This window comes from Anomalospiza imberbis, chromosome 2 (assembly GCF_031753505.1).
Source record: "Anomalospiza imberbis isolate Cuckoo-Finch-1a 21T00152 chromosome 2, ASM3175350v1, whole genome shotgun sequence".
Lineage (NCBI taxonomy): Eukaryota > Metazoa > Chordata > Aves > Passeriformes > Viduidae > Anomalospiza > Anomalospiza imberbis.
Genome location: NC_089682.1, coordinates 31,425,920 through 31,448,794, shown reverse-complemented (window position 1 = coordinate 31,448,794; position 22,875 = coordinate 31,425,920). Strand labels below are relative to the sequence as shown.

The window sequence follows — 22,875 nt, the reverse complement described above, 5'->3', positions numbered from 1 at the left end:
AAAATGCACACAGCACAAGACTTGGGAAAACCAGGTGAGGAAGCTGGACTTCTTTGATCTGGCAAGGAGGAGACTAGAGCCTGCCAGCCCAGCCTGCAGCTCCCTAAACAGCAACTACAAAGGTATCAGTCAGAGACTGTGAGCTCTGCAGGAGCCTCTTCTCAGGCAGCATCTTGCCCACCATGCTCAGTGCTCAGGATCAGCCCAAGGATCAGATTAAGTCCAGGGAGGAAGGGATGCCACTCCCTCTTAGTCTGCTGCATGGACTATGCCCAAGTGAACATCAGCTATGCCCCATCAGAGCAGCCTCAGCAATTAACACTCTCTTCTCACCCATCAGTTCCTTGTGACAGAGTTCTTCCCGTAAGGAATCACAGCGTGCATTTCGCTTTCTGCTCAGGATTTGCACCGTCTAATTTACTCACGATTAGCATAGATGATCTAATATTCCTTTCTGATCTTAATTCCCACCAAACCCATCAAATTCAATCTCCCTTTTTGAACACAGACTACAAAAGCTCGAGTCATTACAATTCCTACCCGGTTCCACACTGGTGTAAACGAGAGAATGAGACCCTTAAATTTCCAAAGAGCTTGAAGGCAGCGTTGCATTAATGAACCTCCTGGAACAACCATGTGTCTGTGTAGAAGAATGCCAGCTACTTGTATGGCAGCCTTTGAAGGTCTCTCCAAGGAGGAAACGAGCCATCAGCCTGGACAAATTCCCCAGCTGGCTTTTGATGGATCACAAGACAAACAGATCCCCACAAAGAGACGCTGAAATTGTTTTACAAGGCCTGGTACCCCTGACCTCAGCCCTGCTCTGTCCTGCTCCACTCACACAGCCTGAGAAAAACCCCTTCAGGTGGGTATACACGGATTTGGGGATGCAAAACGGTTGTGAAAAAATCCAAGCACCAGGAGAGTGCTTCAATATCTGGGTAGAAAAGGGGGTGAAAAAAGCAACATCGTTCATGTGAGTGCTTTCATGTTTATCTTCCACACCAAACAAGCTGAGACAGTTTCACACCTTATACTTTCTGAAACAGTCTGAAAGAGTGGCTGGGGACAAGGGATGGAGGGACAGGACACAGGGAATGGCTTCCCACTGTCAGAGGGCAGGGCTGGATGGGATATTGGGAAGAAATTGCTCCCTATGAGGGTGGTGAGGCCCTGGCACAGGTGCCCAGAGCAGCTGTGGCTGCCCCTGGATCCCTGGCAGTGCCCAAGGCCAGGCTAGACGGGGCTTTGGAGCATCCTGGGACAGTGGGAGGTGTCCCTGCCATGGCAGGGGTGGCACTGGATGATCTTTAAGGTGCCTTCTAACCCAAACCATTCTGGATTCTATGAGAACACCTGTCAGATCAATCCTGCTGCTGGCATCCTTGCCTGTTCTGGGAGGAATCTGTTGCTTTTCTCAGGAATTCATCAAGTGGGAAGTTGTTCTATGAACACAAACACTTGTGCACCCCACTCGGTATTAATCTGAATTCCAGTTTCCAAGGGAAGTTTGACATTAGTTCCTAGCACACATCACAACTGAGATGTATCGTTATTTGTTTCCTACACAATAAAAAATTAAACAAAGACTCTCAGATTACTAATTAGATGCCATTGTTTAAATAAGTGTGCACAGAAGCAGTGGCCACAATAAAGGAGTTCTAATTTTAATGAAAGGACAGCAGTGTACAACTGATATTTGACCAAGCAGGGAGTAGAAATTTCTTTTAGGAGAACAAAAGCAGAATTTAAAAAAAAAAAGTTTTTAATCAAATGTTTTAAATAAGCAAGCTGGGATTTTTGACTTAAATACAATTAAAATCAGCACTAGATTTAAAAAGAATAGATTTAAATCCAGAAGTAGTTACATGAAATAACAATTTCTTCTCCCGGCAGACAAAGCTCCAGGATCCCCTTTGACAAGAAATTAGGAAATTTTTAGAGAAATTTAAAATAAATTATACCTATTGCAGCCCTTCCTCATATAAAATACAATAATAATCCAAAATATTGTTTAAGGAAAGCAATAAAAGGAAGGCAAAAACTACCTTAAATAGGATGGTAAATGGTAAAATCCTGCTCTCCCTTCCCCACCAGGAATGCAGTCACACACAGGCTGTGGCTAAACACAGGAATACAACAGGAAAAATTAAACTGGGTGTAACAACAACAAACAGAATGGAAATGGAATCCATTCAGATCCTCCCTCCCACTATCAAATTCCTTGCATGATGACTGTTGGAATGGGCATAAATTCAAAATGCAAAAATCCAGAAGATAAAAGGTGTTGGTTCGCTGCCACTCTACCTTTGCTAGGACTGTGTAAGGCACTCCAGGAGTTCAGAGCATGACAAAACCCAGCTTTTTCTTCAGCTCCCACCATTACTTTTGAGTGGCACCAATGCCAAACCCCAGAGCTACAAGAGCTTCTGTGCCATATAATCAATCCCTGCAAAATTTTGATCCAAGAAGCCTGTAAACAGCCTTGCAATGGAAATATCAATAATTCCTTTCCAAGGATAAGGAAAACAAAAATCTAGACAAACGACAGATCTTGCTCCAAGTCACACAAGAACTCAGCTCCTGTGTCATGCATAGTCCCTGCTTTTGTCTTTCCCTGGCCTTGCCATCTCTTCCCTTTAAACCTAAAAAAAAATACCTTGGCACACTGTAAAAGAGTTCATTTCCAAGGGAGAAAAACATAACTTTGCCTTTGACAACTGTTTTTTACACTGAAATATCCTCTTGAACAAGAGAATTTTCCTTACTGGAAAGGTGTGAAAGCTCTCCAACTTCTCCTTGCCAAGTTTTAATGAGTATAATCCAAGACTGACTTCCCAAGCACAGAAAATGAGAAGGTTTTGGGTTTTCCCAGTCCCACGGGAACTTCTGCTGCTGAGGGATGAACAAAACAGCTCAATTCCACTGTGGATCTGCAGCATTCCAGCAGCTCCATTCATAATTCATGGTTTTGACACATCTACCTGCTGCTTGGGAAAGATGAGCACACACAGACATGACATGGGCAAGAGCTTTTTCCTTTTTCACTCTCGTTTCCACTCTCCCAATGGAAAAAAAAATTTAAAAAATGAACAGGCTGAAGAAGCAGAGTAGGGATTAATCCCAGAAGAATAAATTTATTGTTTCCACACAAGCCCCTGGCTGTCCAGAAGCACATGGGTACGCTCACAGAAAGCAAGTCTTACATATTATTTTTAAAAGTTAAACATGGTCGTTTACCGTTGTAATAATCAGTTTGAAACTGCAGGGAAACAGACATCCCTGGGAAATGGGATAGATCCCTGGGAAATTGGATACATCCCTGGGAAACGTAAACAGACAAGAGGGTTTAGGTGGCTCAAAACTGAATGTTGTCAAACACTGAAAACTTCTTAAATCTGGTAAGTAGGGAAAATTGAAAATGGGAAAGTGCTTAATTTATACAATCCCAGAATGGCTTGGGTGGGAAGGGACCTTAAAGATCACACAGCTCCAACCCCTGCCATGGGCAGGGACACCTTCCCCCAGGTCAGGTTGTCCCAAGCGCTGTCCAACCTGGCCTTGGGCACTTCCAGGGATCCAGGGGCAGCCACAGCTGCTCTGGGCACCCTGTGCCGGGGACTCAGCACCCTCACAGGGAACAATTCCTTCCCAATATCTCGTCTATCCCTGCCCTCTGGGGAGCCATTCCCTGTGTCCTGTCCCTCCATGCCTTGTCCCCAGTCCCTCTCCAGCTCTCCTTTGGGCCCTGCAAGGGGCTCTGAGCTCTCCCTGGAGCCTTCTCCTCTCCCGATGAGCACCCCCAGCTCTCCCAGCCTGGCTCCAGCCCTGGAGCAGCTCTGTGGCCTCCTCTGGGCTCTCTCCAGCAGCTCCAGGTGCTGCTGCTGTGTCCCCAGGGCTGGGGCAGCTCTGCAGGTGGGGTCTCACCTGGGTACAGGGGCAGAATCCCCCCTCAACCCAGGGCATGGAGGTTTCCAGGTGCCAGTGCACATGGGTAGGGCATGCCCAGCTTTTCATCCCTCAGCACCCCCAAGTCCTTGTCCCCAGGGCTGCTCCCCAGCCATTCCCTGCCCAGCCTGGCTTTGTGGTTCACGCTGAATTAATTCCAGGAGGAATTCCCTCTCCCCTGAGCAGGCACCGTGGCCATTAGCACACGATGACAAGCTGGGGTCGTGTCGTGGAACACTCCAGCATGTGGAGTATCATGCATTTAGTTTGTCTGCAATTAAGACCATTTCATTGTCTCATCAGGATCCCTGTGATACCCAATTAAGTAATAACACAAGGAAAGTGCTCTTAATTAATGAGGAAAATGCTCTACAAGCTAGACACAGGTGTGTGTATCTCAAGCAGGGCCTGAAACAGTTGAACAGATCATTTAATCTTTATTAAAAAAAATCCCCACTCAAATTTGTATCTAATTACCTCAATAGCAGGAATCTTCCTGATTTCTTCCAAGGGGGTAAAATTTCTTTGCAATATTCAACAACCAATGGTTTATAAAAGACTCAAAACTGACACTTGGAGTGCAAGAGTGATCACAATTTACACATCGTTATTCTGGGGATGGAACAAATGGTTTAAACCACCTTTCTCCTTGCAATGTTTCTACAAAATCAATCTCCTCTATTGATACTGAATGAGCACATTTGTGTTTATTCTTATACCAGCTCTGCTATTTGGGTTGAGCTAAATGAAAGCACATCCCCACTGTTGAATTAGGGCAACATCTTTTAAAGAAAGATACTGGAAAAAGGCAGAATATCATCCTAAGTCTCATCCTTATGCTTCAGTGAACGGAACAGCAAAATTTAACAGCAAAAACTGACATTTCCATCAAGTACAGCACTTTTGTACCCCAGTTTCTTCAGCTAAGTAAAGTGGACATGTGTCTTTCAATGCATTGAACACACAGGGCCCTTTTACAGAACTGTATGGAAAATTGTGTAATCATGGGAGCTGGTGTGGGCAACTTTGATAACCTTTATCTCCCATTTCCCATTGCTTGGTTTCAGTGACATTGCAGCCTGGATCAGTTGGAATTATTCAAGCCACAGTTTTCTACCTTTGGTGAGAATCAAGTATGGAAACAAAGTCCTAAATTCTGACTTCAGGAGCAGGAATTGCAAGGAACATTATTTGCAGGGAGTGAGGCACATGAAAATCTGCCCTTGCCTTTCTCCCCAGATCCTCAGGCACAGTCACCTTCCCTGGGAGATCAGCCTTCCACCTCTTCAGCTCTTTTTTCCCGGGATAGCAGAAGAAACCAGCTTTCTAGAAACTCAAATCTTATTCACAGCACAATGAAAGTCTTTGATTTTTAAAAAATATTGTAATAAAATTTCAAAGTACCTATCCAGGCTACAGCAGCCTGTCCAAAATCTTCCACAGCAGATCCCTATGGGGAAAGGTTGATACAGAGGACAGAGCTGTCAACCTGTACTTTCATAACCTCCCACCCTAGTTTTTCATCACAAGGTTCTTCCCTAAGCTCTGCATTTCTTACTTCAGCTGCTCATTTTCGGCTCTTGAAAGTTTTGGTACAAAGGAGCCACAGAGACAATTTTTGCTCTTTGATCAATCACGTCCCACTGTTCAGAAAACAGGCTCCAAACCATTAATCTTGCTTATGTTATCCAAAAGCTTGCTAGGATCTCATCTTTTCTATAATTTATTTAGCACTGAGTCCCTTGACAATACATCTGAGGTATTCTTAGATCACTTCAAACATCAGTCAGGCCAGGAGCTCTGATGGCGAGGCAGAACTGGCAGGGATGAGTCTGAGATGCAGACAAAGACTGATCAGTGCACGTGGCACTTCTCCTGGGAACGCCATGAACAGTGTCCCTTGGTGGAGTCTGGCCTCAGGGAGCACCAGGGATCACCTGGAGACATCCAGCTACCACAAGACACCACCTGGAGCCAGAGCATTTCAACAGAGGCTTTGTCTTGCTGCTCAGAGCATTCTTGCTGCATTGTTTTACCTGGTGCTGACACCCACTTGAAACTCCATTTTATACAGTTCCCCAAGTTATTTTACCAGGATGCAATAGCCAGCCAGAGGTGAACACCTGGGATGGGATCAGTTTGGGGAGAAAGGAAGTTTAAGATGGTTTGCATACAGCAATTATAGGGGTGGTGCACTGCATAATCCCTCCCTTAACTGCTCCTGTGTAGAGACCCACCAGACAATCATCACATTCCCAACCAGCCCAGTTTCCACAGGTATTTTACAGCTTTCTCTCATATAATGAGGAAGCTGGGGAGAAAAGGAGGCTCAGGGGGGACCTTCTGACTCTGCACAACTCCCTGAGAGGAAAGTGGAGCCAGGTGGGGTTGGGCTCTGCTCCCAGGGAACAGGGACAGCCCAAGAGGAAACAGCCAGGGGAGGTTTAGATTGGATGTTGTGAAAATTCCTTCCTGGAAAGGGCTGTCCAGCCCTGCCACAGGTGCCCAGGGCAGTGGTGAGCGCCCATCCCTGGAGGGGTTTAAAGCTGTGTGGATGGGGCACTTGGGAATGTGGATCAGTGGTGAGGAATGGTTGGACATGGTCTTGGAGGGCTTTTCCAACCTTAACAATTCTGTGATTCTATACAGGGGAATACCTTTATTATATAAAAAGAAATCTTTTTAACCTTCACTCCCAGCAATCCAATTGCATTCCCTTATTCACCACGTGCTCCACAACATTTTTGGGCTTGTCTCCAGCTCCAGTTCATTTGAGCTGTATCCCAAACCCATCCTTCCTCCACAGAAATGCTGAACTAGAACGAGGTGATGATTTTAATGGGAAAGTTGGCCCATGAAATAAAAACTAATGTTTCAATCAGCAAACTCCATCACCCCTCACACAACCCCTGTGCCACAGCCAGGGGTTGTTAACAGTGCCTGGTGCCTTCCTGCAATCCTTTCTGCCTGGGAAGAAAATCCTGGTCATAGTTTCATGATTTAAATGTCACCCACAGTCAACCTAATCCTTGACAAGAACATGCCCTGCACTGTTCTCTATACTTTTAAACAAAAAGTGATCAGTTTTAGAGATGGGAAGTGTTCTTTTCCTTGCATCATTCATCCCAAAAGGCAGTTCACCTTTAAAGGGTTCGCCCTTTAAAACTTCCTTGGATGCATGGGAGGGCACGCAGTGCCTGGAATTTTCTCTGGGATGCTCCTGCAGTCAGACTCTCCCTCTGATAAGCCAACCAGACTTAGCTCTGTGCTTCTCTCTGTGTGTTTTCTCTAGTCCTCAGACTATTTCTGCATTTCTTCCGTTCCCCTACAACTTATCCAGGAGCTATTTCAGGATGTTGAAATGGAAATCATACTCAGGAAAGTCACAAGCACCAAATACAGAAATGAAATCTGTTCCCTTCTAAATATTTTCTTGCTCATACACCTAAAAACTGAAAAAAAAATTAAATTAAAACTGCCTTTTTTGCTATAGCATCACTGCTGGTGCTTACACCCACCTGCTCTGTAATCCCTTTGAGCACCACTTCTCATAAAACAACTTTCTCAAAGCCCCTTTAGGCACTGGAAGGTGCTCTAAGATCTCCCAGGAGCCTTCTCCTCTCCAGTCTTCCAAAATCCTGTTGCATCCACTGCTGGATCATTGAAAACCTTCTAAAACCTACACATTTGACCAAAAGAACCCATTTTTAATATGATTAATATAATATTTATTTGCTAACATCCTGCCATTTTTCTCCATCAGAATATCACTTGGTACTAAAATGCCTCCCAGGTCACAATTTAAACAAGATCTTCCCTGGATCCATCCCAGAGGTTTCAGCAAGACCGGGGTGAGTTCTCAGTGCTGTTGCTCTCCTTTGAGCTACTTAATTGAAAACAGTAATTTAAGCACAGTCAATTCGATTTGATTTCCTAGTGATGACAAAAACTGGCAACCTATTTAGACATTATTAACTTAAAATAAGTTGAATTAACTTGGCTGTAAGTAGAAAGCAGATCTGCTCTAACAGGACAGAGTTCAAGTCTCTAAGCACCCCTTTATTCATTGGGGCTTGGCTGTCTCAGGGTGTTCTTACATTTTTAAGAGATGTTGATTGTAGACAGGGCAGAATCCTGAGTGGGTAAATTGAAATCAATAACCTTTGGAAAATGGATTTCCACAACTTTCCTGATCTATGGACTTAAAGAGACACAGGTTTTGAGAAACGAAACAATCCAAAGTGAAAATCCACATAAGAACACAACGGTGTCTTTAGCCTCTAATGATGGCTGCTGACCCATTCTCTAAAGACTAATCAGAAATAAAGCTCAGATAATCTGGGATGATGGACATGAAACAAAATCTTTTAATTTTCCACTTTATTTTAGCATGTGAGAACAAAATTGTGAAAGTTTGCTAATAATGTGCATTATGGACACAGTGCCAAGCAGGAATAAATTATTCCTGTGTAAAAGAATCCCTCTAAGATGAAACACTGAAGGAAAAATTTCAATGGATCAGCTTGATTTTTCAAGGCATTTAGGGAAACAAAACTGGCTTCAAAAATAATATACCTACACACATATTTCTTCTGAAATTAGAGTGACACAGTTATCTTGAAAAAACTATTTTTAAAGGCTTCCAGCTCTCTAACTTCCCTGGGTTATCTGATAACACTCTGCTTTCACTTCCCAGTGTTAATTGGGTCTGTTCCTGTACTCCTGTGTGTTGCCTACAAACATAAAAATGAGCCAAATCAGGCAGAAACCACCAGGGTTAATTATAATCAGCACCAAAATCTTGAGTGCTATTTGTGGCAGCAGTGGATTTTTATCTGTTGTCTCAGTATGAACCACTCAGTAAAACAAACACAGAAGGGAACTCAGCAACTGTGTCCCTATGGATTCAGGTGCTTTTTGGGAAGGTTTAAAACAGTTTCTGAATCCTCTGTGCAGAGTCTCTGTTTGCCCAATTTTTGGGTTTTTTTACTGCATCCAGCTACTTGAAACGAATGTGAAATGCCTAGGGGTTTTATAACCTCGCATGCTGCTGATCCTTCCTACTGTTACCGCTCTGGCAGGAAACACAACTCCCAGAAAACTGCTCCAATTAAAACAGATTTCCGCTCCCCGCACCAGGAATAGACTCTGGATACTCCCCAGTAACTCTAAAATGGATACTCCCATTAAATTATTTCAATATAAAAAGATTTGCAGACAGCACTGATATCCAACTAAGCATCTGCATGGGAACACAGCTCAAGTAAATTTAATATCTGGGGTTTTTCCCCCCTCCCTCTTTACTTAATGGCAATATCCCTAAAAGTACAACAGCTCCTGGTGTCTACCTTGAGGCAGGAAAAGAAACACTGCCCTGTTTTCTCCTCCCTCCATGTTCCATGTTCCTGGAACCCTGCCGGTATCTCCAGAGGGCAGGAGGAAACCAAAGGCCAAAAAATAAGAGATTGTTTTACCCAATGTTCTTCCCACTATATTTGGGCAAATACAAACACCACAGAAAGCAAGAAATATGAAAAAATACGAAAAAGAAATCATAAAAAGGTAAAAATCTTAGGAAGGTCAGGTAAAACCTAACCTAAACTGAAGGCACAACTTCCTGCAGGAAGAAAACTCCATGATCCACAAGCCCCGTAGCTTATCCTGATAGCCAGAAAATCCTGATAACACCAAGGAAAACATATTCCAGAATCAACACCCTCCCTGCCCCAGGAGAGAACTCTGCTGAGGTCCTTTCAGATTTAAAAACAAGATTGTCAACGAAGTAAAGCCCAGCTAATCCTGACCGCCAGCACAGTCCTGGGGAGAGAGGTCTCACACGGAGAGAAGATTCAAATCAAGATTTGCACAGATCAAAGGCAGCAGCCTGAAGTGCAGACCTGAGCGAGGGTGACACCAGAGCAGTCCCCACTGCTCTGCCACTGATGTCACACGAGAGACATTTCCATGTGGCAGGGATCAATTGGCTCTGAAACCTGTCTAAGACTTTAAGTAAAGGACACAATAAAGGAGTCCAACCACAACCTTCCCATTCCTGCATGTGGCAGACAAGGGGGGAATTTGTCACGGCAGCATCCTCCAATATTTCATTTATCTGTCTCTGCGAGTACAGACATTAGCAACCCTTTTTGCCCCACTCCAAATGGGAAACTGAGGCACTGCTTGTGCAGTTGGGGACCAGGAGGGAAATTTGGGGCATGGAAAAAAGCAGATGCCAGTCTTTTAATTTCTCGCCAGGTCCCAAACTGCATAAGTTCAAATTGTGAGCCACAACACAAAAGGATGGAGATTTGGGCTCTCTGGCAGGGACATCTCCTGAATGAAGAAGTCCAGCATGAGGCTGAAAATTCATCTCAAAAAAATCTCCACTGAAGACAATTCTGTTACGTGGAATTTGGTCAAAGCCCACAACACTGGCCACAAACAGAGGGGAAAAAAGCTTCCCAAGGGCTGAACACAAACATGGAACATCAGGCTTTGTGTTAGGAGAAGAGGAAAATACACAAGCTGTAAGGAACAGGATGGAACACACAAGTCAAGTACCAGGAACGTCAGTGGAGAGCATCAGGAAAGCAGGAGAAAGTCAAGGACATCCAGGGAGACACCCACAGTGAAAGTCACACTAAACTCTACGTGTGTATTTGGTGCTGACAGGAAAAAACGAGCTTGGATTATGGAGAAAAATTGTTTCCTGCTGCTTTCTCCAGCCTGTGTTCAGGGAAACCAGCCTCTGCAAACACGCTTTGTGGATCAGCATGATGGCCTCCAAGAAATAGCTGGCTGCCATGGATTTCCTCTTCCCACAGACAAGCACCAACATCAGCTGATCACTGAGGCCACAAGAAGTTACTGCATCAGCTGGAGCCAAGCAGGTGAGGAAAGATCCCAGCAGCCTGGAAAAGAGCTCCAAGGGAAAGTCTAAGTCAAGGTTTGGCAATCTTCACACGGTGCCATGCCAGGCTTTTCCTTCCCAGCAGGAGCTGGTAGGAGCTGCCTCCCAAAGCAGCACGAATCTGCTTCCAAGCAGGACAGTGGCTTTTCCTGAGCCTGGAGCTGAGGGAGAGGCAGGAACTGCAAGCTGCAAATTCCTCTTGCTAACCAGTGCCTCCAAATGCCAATGCTGTTTGCGCCACACTGCATCCCTGAGCTAAAAGATGCAGCTGGTACCAGATGCAAGGGAAGGCCCCAAAAAAATCCTGGAACTGAACAAGGCTGCACGACTAATGAGAGAATGTTTGGATTTGAGTGATGGAGCAACATTGGAGGGAAGGGAAAGATCACAAATTGCAGAGCCAGCATCTTTCCAACTAATAAGACACCTTCCCAGATAAAACTGCTGATGCATCCAGGAAAGGCACAAGCTGAACACAGGAGAAGGACACTTAGAAGGGGAAATGAGGCACAAAGTCAGACAAGAGCATTCACAAAAAAAAAAAAAAAAAAAGAATTTTCTGTTGCTATATATGGATGTAGGGAGTCTGGATAACAAGCAGGAACAAATGAAATCCTGGCCAGCAGGAATGAAAAAAAAGAGCATGTGACTGGACTTGAAAATTATTAGTCCTCTTGTGTTCAGACATGAAAGGAAGAGATGGCTGCAATGTATCCCTAAAAAAAAGGTGGGAAGGCTCACCTCTCTGACAGCTATCAACATTGCAGGAAAACTGAATTTCCAGGGCAGAAATTTGGTGTGTTTTAATGGGTAAAGACAGAAGGAGGCTCTGGGAAGCACCAAGACAGGTAGCTGAGTCCTTACTGGGAAAAAAAAAAAAAAAAACATGTGGGGTTAGGGAGGAAACGGGAGGGATACAGAAACTCTCATGCAGCAAGTAATTACAAGAGATTAGCTTCCCAAAATCATAGGTGACAATTTGTAACACCGAGTAACTGATTTGGGCCTCATTACAAGCAGTAAAGCTGCAGAAATCACTGGACTGGAAGACTTGACAGTGCAGAAAAAGAGCAGACTCGTATTTAAATATATCTCAGTTTAGTAATTCAATCAAGATTGCAAAATGTCTTGATTTCAATAATTTATTTTAACCTGAATGACATTTGTGCTTTTTAGTTATCATCTTAACGAAATATCAACATAATCACAGGCTCATAGAATCATCTGGGTTGGAAAAGACCTGTAAGATATTGAGTCTTAACTGCAATGAAAATTGGCATCACTTGATTTTCCACAAATACAATGCAGCAGAGGAAAAATTAAGGAATTTGCATATAGATGATCCACTCACTAAGTTTCAAAGTGCTTTTGGGATCAAAAAGGAAAACAGCTCCAGAGTGAAGTTTGAAAAAGCTTCTGGGACAAATCAGAGACTGAGCTCCCCTCACAATCAATGGGGAGACACCAGAAGGATTATTTAACAATTTACATAAAAGCAATTACAGGATAGAGCCAAAATGAAGCAACATAGATGAGTCAAGACCAAACTGTGTCAAACCAAAAGAGCCTGGTGAAACACAATAAAGTGACTGCAAGAGCAGTGTACATTGTGCAGGTGGAGAAGTCCCAGCGGGGCTGATGGACAGGAGAAAACAACCCTGAGGGGATATTGGATCACAAGTAAAATGTAAACAATACAATGGAATTGCCAAAAAAACAAAACAAAACAAGGCAGTTCAGATTGTTTTAAGAGTGCCATGTGGAAACCAGCATTATTTTGTTTTATACAATGCTGGCAAGGCCATGCAGTGCCAAGTCTGAGCAGAGAGAGAAGTAAACACACCAGAGTACAGAGGAAAGCTGAGGAAATAATAAAGAGGTTTGGATGCAAAATGATCCATAAGAACACATTAAAGGACCATGCCAGTCCAGGAAAACAAACTGGAGGAGGATAACGTGCTCCCATCAGTGACAGCAGAAACAAGGGGATGTGTTATTCTGAACATCAAAGCATCTTCATTTTTCAGACATCACAAAATCCCAGGATGGCTTGGACTGGAAGGGACCTTAAAGATCATCCAGTTCCACCCCCTGCCATGGGCAGGAGCACCTCCCACTCTCCCAGCTTTCTCCAAGCCCCATCCAGCCTGGCCTGGAAAAATTCCAGGGATCCAGGGATAGCCACAGCTTCTCTGGGCACTCTGTGCCAGGGCCTCCCCACCCTGGCAGCCAAGAATTGCTTCCTAAAAGATCTAAAATATGGGAAAAGCTTTTAACCAAATTGGTTAAGTGTTCATTGCCAGCTTCCTGAGCAGGCTGGCACCTCCAAGACTGGAAGACTTTAAGGAAAAATTAGAAATACATTCTTTAAGGATGCTCTAGGGACACTTTAACTTGCCTCAAGGGGGTGAATGGACTGGAAAGTCTCCCAAGGTCTCTACCAGCTCTGCATTCCAATATGGAATGATGCCCCAGAAGCCCAGGATGTTTAACCATGGAGTCCTCCAAGAGTCCTCCACTATTTCAGAGATCCCAAGGGTTCATTTGCAATATTTTTCAGAGCGCAGGAGAAAATTTGGAAGAAAAACACTTCTAACAGAACTACACCAGGAGAGGGCAAAATTACTCAAGTAAACACCAACCTCTTTGCCAGACACGAGCTTTGGACAAAATAAGGGAATCAGACTGGACCTGGGCTTAAAAAGAACAGGAGTGAAACTAATGACAGCCAAGTCAATGTTATGGAAAATAGGCCTTGTCAAGCAAAGCTGACTTCATCCCCTGAGGAGCTCCATGGTGATAAAGGTAAGTGCTGCAGTGTAACAGGCAATCCTTTGAGGATGACATCCCAGTTAAAAAATGACCACTGTATGTGTCAACAAAGCAGCTGAGCAGATTCAGAGTTGGCCGAGTGACAGATGACTAAAAAAGCAGCCACCCGTGGAAAATCACCAGCAAAGTGAGCTGCAGTGGGGTTCTGCTGGGCTTCATCCAGAGCCCAGAACCATTCCAGAGGTCCACTGCAGACCTGGAATCTAGGGAACAAGATGGGAAAGCCAGAGCCCCTCAAAGAGAACCTGCCCAGCACTTCCCAGGCAATGTCTTGAGTTTGACTGGGCCACAACCAAAGAGCACTTGGTTGTGGAATGAAGAGTTCCCTCCCAAGGGAAAGGTTATTGAGTATCAAAGGACCTGCATTTAGACAATAATTGGCTTTTTAGACAATTTTAGAAACTAACTGAAGTGACACCAAGGTGTCACTTCAATTAGTTGCAGGGATGAGGCAGCCACCACCTTTCTGGGCAATCAGCTGTGACAGTGTTTTACCACCCATACTGTAAAAACAGCTCTCCATGCCCAGTTCTGCCACACTTGCTGCAGATGTCCCACCCTTCCTGGAATCCCCCAGGAACCCATCCTGTCCCTGGCATCTGCTCCAGCAGCAGCACAGCTTCCCTGGAAAGCAAAACCACGTGGGCAAGATGCTCCTGAGCTGTTCTGCTGCGTTTGCTTTTCCAAGGGCTCAAATTTTAAATATTTCTTATGCAAAGAAATATTTCCTTGAGCTCCCAAATCCATATGAAAAGAATCAGCTATCCAAGAAAGCTCAACAGCTGGGATTTGGATGCTATGGTAGAGAAAAAGAAGCCAGCTCTCCAATTTATGGTACTGCATCTAAAGGCTTGAAAACTTCTGTTGTGAATGCAAGTCGAGTCAAGAGCAAACTGGAAAATATGTGGAATGCCATCATTTTGTAAAAGCCATTAAAAGTCTCATTAAGTGACACCATACACAGAAAACTGAAGAAAAATATTTGTACAATAAACTGCTACAGAACCAAATGTTTATACAGAGACCTATTCCAAAGTAATTGCATTTTAAATGCTCACAAGCTTCATACAAAATACTTTTCAGCAGGGAAAAGCCTCTTGAACCTGTCTGTCCATACAGACATGACAATTATCCTGGGTAAAATGTCATCAGGAACTGCAATGAATGATCTTACTTTGTCCATCAAATCAGCAAGAGAAGGCAGAATCATGGAATTGGTGAGAGTGGAAAAGACTTCAAGGTTTATGGAGTCCCCCAGCACTGCCAAGGCCACCACCAACCCATGTCCCCAAGTGCCACATCCACATGGCTTTTCAGTCCCTCCCTGGATGGGGACTCCGCCCCTGCCATGGGACTGTGGGGACTCTTAGGACCTTGTTTAAAATAACCACAAAAATCCCCTTGTCCATTAAAAAGCGAGTCATTATTGGCTATAAATCCAAGTATGAAGAGCTGAATGGAAAATGGGGAAAAAGGAAAAAAGAAGACCATGCTCAAAACTTCTCACCAGTCTTCAGGATTCTCACCAGTCTTCCAAACTCAGAATGGTAAACCCACTCGTTATCAAATTTAGGGAGCTGCTATCTAACAGCAGAGAAAGCAGAAGCTCAAGCACTGGGCTTTAATTTGTGGCAGATAAAGAGCCTGATGCCATAAAAGAGGCAAATCTTTTTTATTAAGCTCTACAGCAAATTAGAAGGAAAAACCCTGCGGACCCTGAAATGTTATGGTCTATTTTAACTTTTGCTGCAGTCTGCAATCTTTATCCATTTTATCAAAGAATTAGACATGCCTAGCAGGCATGATGGCATCTATTCTTTTTTTTTTTTTGCCAGTTTAGTACTTTTCCTCTCATAAAATACTCTAAGCTTGTCTCCAATAATCCTCCCAAATCTCTAACCCATGCTGAGACAAGGAAGGCAAAAACCATCAGCCTACAAGTACACTTCAGCTTTAGCCTTCCTATTGAGAAAGTTATTGCACCTAGGCCACGACAAACCCCAGTTTTCTGCTCTGACTTTTCATTTTTCCACATGACCCTTTCAGCCAAGGAGAGGAAGGGGAGACAGAGTAAAGCACAAGCAAATACAAACCAGAGGAGGGGAATGGGTTTTTTTTCAGCTTTTCTAAATCCTGTAACGATAATCTACTAAATGGTTTGCTGGGGAGCGTCAGCAGGCTCACATTTTTCCCTCCCAGAAAGCACAGTCACTTGAAATTCCTGTGCAGTGCTCAGGGTTTTCTGCACATCCATAGTAAACAAAACCCAGAGGAGCTCTGGAAGAATTATCCAAGTCCCACTCACACTCTAAAAAATCTGTGAGTCTCCGTCATCATCAACAGAAGTTCCTTCCCTACATGGTTCTTAAAAAAATAAAGAGCTCCCACAAATTTCAGATCTGCAAATGCTGGATATGCCTTAAAAGCTGGATCTTTGCTGCCTGGGATCTTAATTACAGGTCTGGGATTCCTGCTTCAGATGCCCATGGCACACCTGTTCTCAGCAAAAGAAAATCCTAGAAATTCCCAACTGCTGCTTCCCATTCAAGAGAAAAAACAAATATAAAATCCCACCTCAAGATGATCCACCTAACAAAGCACTGTTAAAGCAGAGCATAACATGAAATATAGATCATAGGCATGTTTTTACATTGATTTTACACTGATTTTACTCGCTCTCTGCCCAGGTGGGCAAGTAGGAAGTGCAGTCACATCCTTACTTTCTCCTAAAATCAGGTTTACACAAATTTTACTGGGGAAAAAAATACTTCCCCGTGAGGGTGGTGAGGCCCTGGCACAGGGTGCCCAGAGAAACTGTGGCTGACCCTGGATCCCTGGAAATGTCCCAGGCCAGGCTGGACATTGGGGCTTGGAGCACCCTGGGATAGTAGAAGAGTCCCTGCCCATGGCAGGGGTGGCACTGGAAGGACTTTAAGGTCCCTTCCCACCCAAATCCTTCTGGGATTCTATGCATTTGCATAAATAAATATAGCCCTGCCACTGACATTCTTCCCTGGTATTTAGGGATATCAATGTTTTTGACACAAAAGTAAGAAGAAAGTTATTCAGTTGAGTGGAAGGAACAAGGTGACACAATTTAAACAGCTCTGGAGAACTGCGTCTGTCCAAGTGGTATTTGAGTCACATGGAAATAATTCCTTAAAATTTATTCCCACTTTTAAACAGTGACAGATTAAGAATCAGTATTTTTTTCATTCAGAGACTTAAAAGACCATCAACAGGTAAAAAAGCAGACCAGTGGATTTCATTTCTTGTCACTGAAACAGAAATCTTCATCTGTTCACTGAAGGGATGCACGGCACGAGAATCCAGTAGCATCCAGAGGGACCAAGGGATTGGAATTTGGAATCAGCAAAAAGAAAATACTACGGAGCATGCCAGGAGCCGTCTCCTAGTCAGTCATTTCGGACCGAATATTCCTACAGACTGAACGTGAGAAGTGATGGATTTCAGGCAGCAAAACTGAGCCCAGCTGATGAGGAAGACCAGGGCACAGGCAGGAGGGAGCTAACTGGGACAGGAACAGGGAGAGGAATGCCCCGGCACACGGAGAGGCTTCAGGAATGGCAGAGGAAACAGAAAGTACACGGAGCACTTGTGCTGCGGAAAGGGAAACCAGGGGCCTCTGCAGATCCCAGCAGCCCCAAAGGCAGGGCTGGAAGACAAATGAAGCTCATAACCTGTGCTGAAGGGACGAGAGGGCTCACGGGGAAGATATCAAAGTTGTGCTTCCCTCCTGACAGCCCCGACGACTGCTTTGCAGTGAGCTGGGAATGCGCTCAGAGCTCCTGGCTGGGAGCACGCAGGGTTCTGAGGACCTGAGGAGCAAGGGCTGAACTGCCAAACACACCTGGATCCAGAGCCAGAGGGAATTCTGCTCGCAGCTCTGCCAGCAGGTGACATCCCAGCGGCGAACGTCCCACTTCCCTGCGAGGGAGAGCGGTGCCAAGCCCACGCCTTGGAGAACTTCCCAAAGGCAGGCAGTGCCCTGGATCCCACACACACATCTCCCTGCCTGTGCACCTCCCAGGCTGAGCTCTGCCAGGCACAGCACACAATTCAATTTAGCCCCAATTCAATTATCATTTTAATTATGCCTCCAGAGCAGGTACTGAAGGCCTTTCACAGAAGTGCTGCTCCAAAGCGTTCTCACTCTCCTCAGAAATGTTTTCAGCACCTCTCTGCCCTGTTCTTCCCCGTTATCCCTGTGGTGGCCTATAGATCATGGGGACCAGGGAAACTTTACTTGATTTAAGAGATTTTAAACCCCCCTGGGTTGTTCACCTACTGTAATGCAGGCTCACCATGGAGTTTGACAGGTGAGTATCAACCAAGAGCAGAAAGCACCTCCACAAATGTTCTCCCTAAATGACTGCATCCCAGTTATTCCATGGAATTTTTCCTGCAATTTAGGTTTCTCTGAACAAACTCCAAACACATTCTGCTTCCAGTCCCTTTGTTCCAGAGGATATAGATCTACCTGTCCAAAAAAAGTGTGTCTTTGCTGACAGCCAGGAATTTTAATCAGCTGAAGAATACACCCCAAACCCCCCAGATCTGGACGATAACATCTGGAACACTTATCCCATGTTCCCTAAAAAAAGGCACAGGATTTGGGAGAGGAAGATTCCTTCTAAAAAAGTCAACATTTGCTTTGGTAAATAAAAAGTTGGGATGCATAACAGGGTAAGTTGGTATTTGCAACTTACAGAACAAAAGATAATAAGATTTAGCATAAATTTAATGCAAAATACACAATGCTGGCTGATATTAGTCCTTTTAATAACTATGTATGTATAACAAGAATAAACACAAAGATCATAGTTGTTGTTTTGGGTTTTGTTTCAAATCGACTCAACCATAAGGGTCAAGAGAATCCACGAAACAGTTAAAATTCAGAATCAGAAAGAACTGAAAAAAAAAAAAAGAAAATAAGCATTTGGCCTCTTCATACTAATTTCCTCTTTCTTTACATTGCTCAACATCGCTTCTCAATTTGAGTTCTAATCAACAACCACTTCACAGCTCACATTTTATGAAATAATGCAGTTGATGCAATCAAGTCCAGCAAAATGTTTCCCTAAAGATGTTTCCATCATTCACATTCCTTTAAAAAAACACACACACACACACAAAAAAAAGGCTCTGACTTCCTCCATCACTATTTAACAGCAAAAATAAACACACCACTGCATCTTAAATCATATTCTGATTAAAACAGAAATAGAATCTTTCTGGGGTTTCTTTCTGCTTAGCACAACATGTCTTTGTCCAGGAGAGGGGAAAAAAATACCCTCAACCTGCTCATTTTTCTGCACTTGACAATAATGAGCACCAAATAAATAAATTTCAGCCTGTGGAGATACAAACCATAACCCAAAAGCTCATCACCATGTGCAGTGGGGGGCAAAAATGCCCCCCAGACCCAATCCGGTAGAAAACCTCTATCTGCTAATGAATATTTATTTCATTTCCATACTTCCAGGCTCCCCTGCTTTCTATAAAGGACTGAAACCAAGCTTCTTTTTGACATTATTCACCCACAATATAGCGATGGACTTCGCTGCCCTGAACAGCACAATGCCAACAACAGAGCATGCGAGCAGTCATTATTAAAAAGACATTAAAAAAAAAAAAAGGGGGGGGGGTGGAAATAATCCACGTTTTCATAAAAAAAAACGACCGGAGCACGCATTTCATCCAGGCAGAAAAATCTCAACACCGCCTCGCATTTCACAACCTGGACGTCCCTGCTTTCATTCCTGTGGATGCTGCGCGCCGACATCCCCCCCCCGGCTCCGCGAAGCCTTTAACCATTTTCTCCCCGTTTTCTCCCCGTTTCAAAAGCCTTTTGCCCCCCCGAGCAGGAGGGCTGCGGGACAGGGCTGGCGGCTCAGCCCGGCCCCGGCCGCCGCTCGGAGTTGCCGGCGGGTCCGCTCCATGTCCCCGGCGCCCCCGCTGCCGGCCCCACGTGCCCCTCGGCAGATTTTGGGGGGCTCGCCCATCCCTGGGGGAAGCAGCCCCAGCCCGGGCATCCCCTCCCCTGCTCCCACGGATGGGGGTGAGCCTGGGGCGGGGGAACGGCCCCTGGAGGGGACACAGCCCCTGCCAAGGGGGCACGGCAGGTTCTGGGGGGCAACAGGCTTGGGGGGGGGGGGGGGTGGGGGGGGGTGGGGCACAGCCCGGTGCGGGGACAACGGGCTGCGCTGGGGGGGATGGACGGGGACACACAGCGGGTTCCGGGGGACAGCAGCCCGGGGGGCTGCGGGAGGGGGGACACCCCACAGAGCCCCCGGGGAGAGCAGGCTCCGCGGGGACACAGCGGCAGGAGCGCCGGGGCCGGCGGCTCCGTGCGCCCGGGGAGACACGGGCTCTGCCGGGCTCCCCCCGCCCCGGGGCTCCGCGCTCCGCTCCCCGCCCGGGGCTGGGGGATGCTCCCCCACCGCCCCCTCCCCGTGCGCTCCGGGGCAGCCCCCGGCCGCCCCCTCCATCACCGCCGTGCCCCCACGCCGCCACCCCTTTCCCGCCGCTGTCACCCGGGGGTCTCCCCCGTTCCCTTCCCCTCCCCTTACCTGCGGCTGCTCGGGCGGCGGCGGCCCCTGTGCCGGCGCAGCAGCTCTCCCTTTCCCTCTCCTCCTCCTCCTCTTCCCGCTGCTCCCGCAGCCGCCAGCCGGGAATGGGGGGGGGTAGGGGGGGCAGTACCACCAGCGGGACCGTTACAGCCGCCGCCGCTGCGGGGACTACAGCTCCCGGCATGCTCCGCGCTCCGCCGCCGCGGCCCACCGCTGGCTGACCCGCGCGAGGTGCCATGGGTAACGTAGTCCGGTCTGCAGGCGGGGGAAGGACATAAGGCGACAGGGCCCGGACGGGCGCGGGGTGTGCTGGGAGGTGTAGTACGGCAAGGGTTGAGCCGCCGGGCATGGCGGGAGTTGTAGTTCAGCGAGGCATGACGGGAGCCGTAGTCCGCGAAGGCTTATGGGAGACAGAAGGCCGCTACGGGAATCCCTCCGGGATGTGCTAAGTGGGGCTCCACGGCGATCCGCGATCTAAGCCCGGCTCCGGGAGACCCTTCCCGGATCGCCTGGCGGGCGCAGGGCCGCGAACCGGGAGGGGAGCGGGCAGCCGCGGGGCCCGGCCTTGCGTGCCGCCCCCACAGCGCTCTGCCCCTCCTGCTCCTCGCAGCCACACCAGCCCCTCACCCTGTCGAGGGCAGGAAAGGAGCCATTTGGGAAGAGACGGAGAATCCCGTGGGTCTCATCCAGGGAGGGACACGAGCGGGGCACTGCCTCCACCCCAGACCCCTCACAAGAGCGGTTCCGTGTGTTTTGCTGCTGTTTTGGGTGGCGATTGGCGCTGTGAGCTGGGGGCATGGAGCCGCGGATGTGGAACGCCTCCCCTGGGCGCGGGGGAGCGGGGACGCGGGTACCAAGGGTCCGTTTCCCTGCCCTGTGCTGGGATGGCTGTGGAGGGATGACAAACGTGCCAGAGGGAACATTCCTTCTGCGGGATTCCAGCGGCACCGATGGGACACGCTCGGCTGCAGGAAAAGGAGCCTCCCGAGGGGTTTAACCAGGTGCCCACCTGTCCCGAGAGTGGGGATGACAGGAACAGCAAGTTCTGTCCCCAGGTTCAGCTCTGAACCCCCAGAGCTCCCTGGAAGCTGGGGAGACCCCCTGTGGAAGACAGGGATTTCCTGAGACGTGGGAAGAGGTTTGGAAATTCCTAAAAACGTAAGGCTGTGGCTGGGACGGGGGAGATCCTCACCAGGCACGAGCCACCGCAGGCAGAGCTGGAGGAAAAACAAACCAGAGGCATCGAAGTTCATGGATTTTATTAAACAACACCCAGCTGCTGTGGAAAACTGCGGGGGGGAATCCAGGACCTGGCTCTTCTGAGAGTGTATTCCCACATGGCATCCTCTCCTTTCGCTGGCTGGAAATCATTTCCTGGCTCTTTGGGTCACCATTTCCACCCACCATGCCCCAGATTTATCCTATTTAACATTAAAAAAATCCCCACCCTAGCTGACAAAAAAAAATAATAGACCAAGCCCCCCAAATCCCGCACTGGCACCATTTCCTTCCCAAGAGGAAAACCACAATGGAAAAGTTTTGACAACAATTAATTCCAATTATTGTCTGAATGGAAGAGGCAGCCCGATCAGTGGATAACCCAGGATAAATCCAAATTTCAGCCCAAACCCCTTCCTAAGGGAACTTTTTTCCGGACTCATGGCAGGACAAAGTCTCTGGCCCAGCCAGATTTCCAAATAAATTCCCTGCTTTTGGGAATATTCAGCAGCACCAGAATGCTTTGCAGCCCCATAACCAGCACGGGGGGATGCACAAGGCTGTGAGTGTGGCCTGGCTGAGGGGGTGATTCCCATTTAACTCCTTTGGGATCATCCAGCAGGCTGCTGGATTAACTTAATTCCTTCTAAAAAAGGAATTAAAGCCAGCGCTGGAGGGAGGGAGAGGAGGGGAAAGGGCTTCACATTGAAAAACGTGCTGGAATAGAATTTTTTTATATGTATTAATCGTTGCCATGTGCTCAATAAACATCTTTTATTAAGAGCCCAGCCTCAGCTGTCACCTGACTTGTATCTTGACTGCCCCAGATAATCCATCCTGATGTCCCAGAGCCCGGGACGGTTCTGACTCCACCAGAAGCCAGGACAAGCCTTGATTTTGACCCAGAGGATTGCTCACGCCACTTGGAAATTTATTTCATATGAGCACTTCGGTGCTTAAAACGTGTTTTTTTCCTGGTCTATGTTTTCTGGCACGAAACACCTCCTCAGACCCATTCCCAGCACCGGAGGAAAATCCTGCATGCCCCAGGATTTTCCCATGCCTGTACCCAGCTCGGTGCGGGGCAGCAGCTCCCCCCCCCAGACCCCCAAATTCGGGGGTCCTGCTCGGGCTGAGCCCCCTCCCAGGGGCACCCGCACTGCTGGATGTGCTCCGTAGCCGGAGGAAAGGGGGGATTTGAGGAGAGAGCGCGGATGGGAGCTGCTGGATAAATCACGGACATCCCCGCCGCGCAGGCGCCGGGCAGCGGCTTTTTGGGGCTAAACCTCTGGAAAGCGGGGATTTTCCCGGCGGGCAGCACTCGGGAATGCTTGGTGCCGGACTACAGCTCCCGGCGAGCCGCGCGGGCGGGCA

General features: G+C 46.9%; 1 protein-coding gene across 3 annotated transcripts in view; it reads right to left on the bottom strand.

The window, feature by feature from the left end:
- The window catches only part of FAM168A (family with sequence similarity 168 member A), a 129,679-nt gene extending 109,245 nt beyond the window's left edge, over nt 1–20,434 (bottom strand). Inside the window, exon 1 of one of the 3 annotated variants that reach the window (XM_068180423.1) lies at nt 20,284–20,434. The gene's annotated coding sequence lies outside the window, so the exon portion shown is untranslated. The remainder of the gene's footprint in view (nt 1–20,283) is intronic. The other 2 variants (XM_068180426.1, XM_068180424.1) reach the window with 2 other exon arrangements.
- Nucleotides 20,435–22,875: the final 2,441 nt, after the last annotated feature.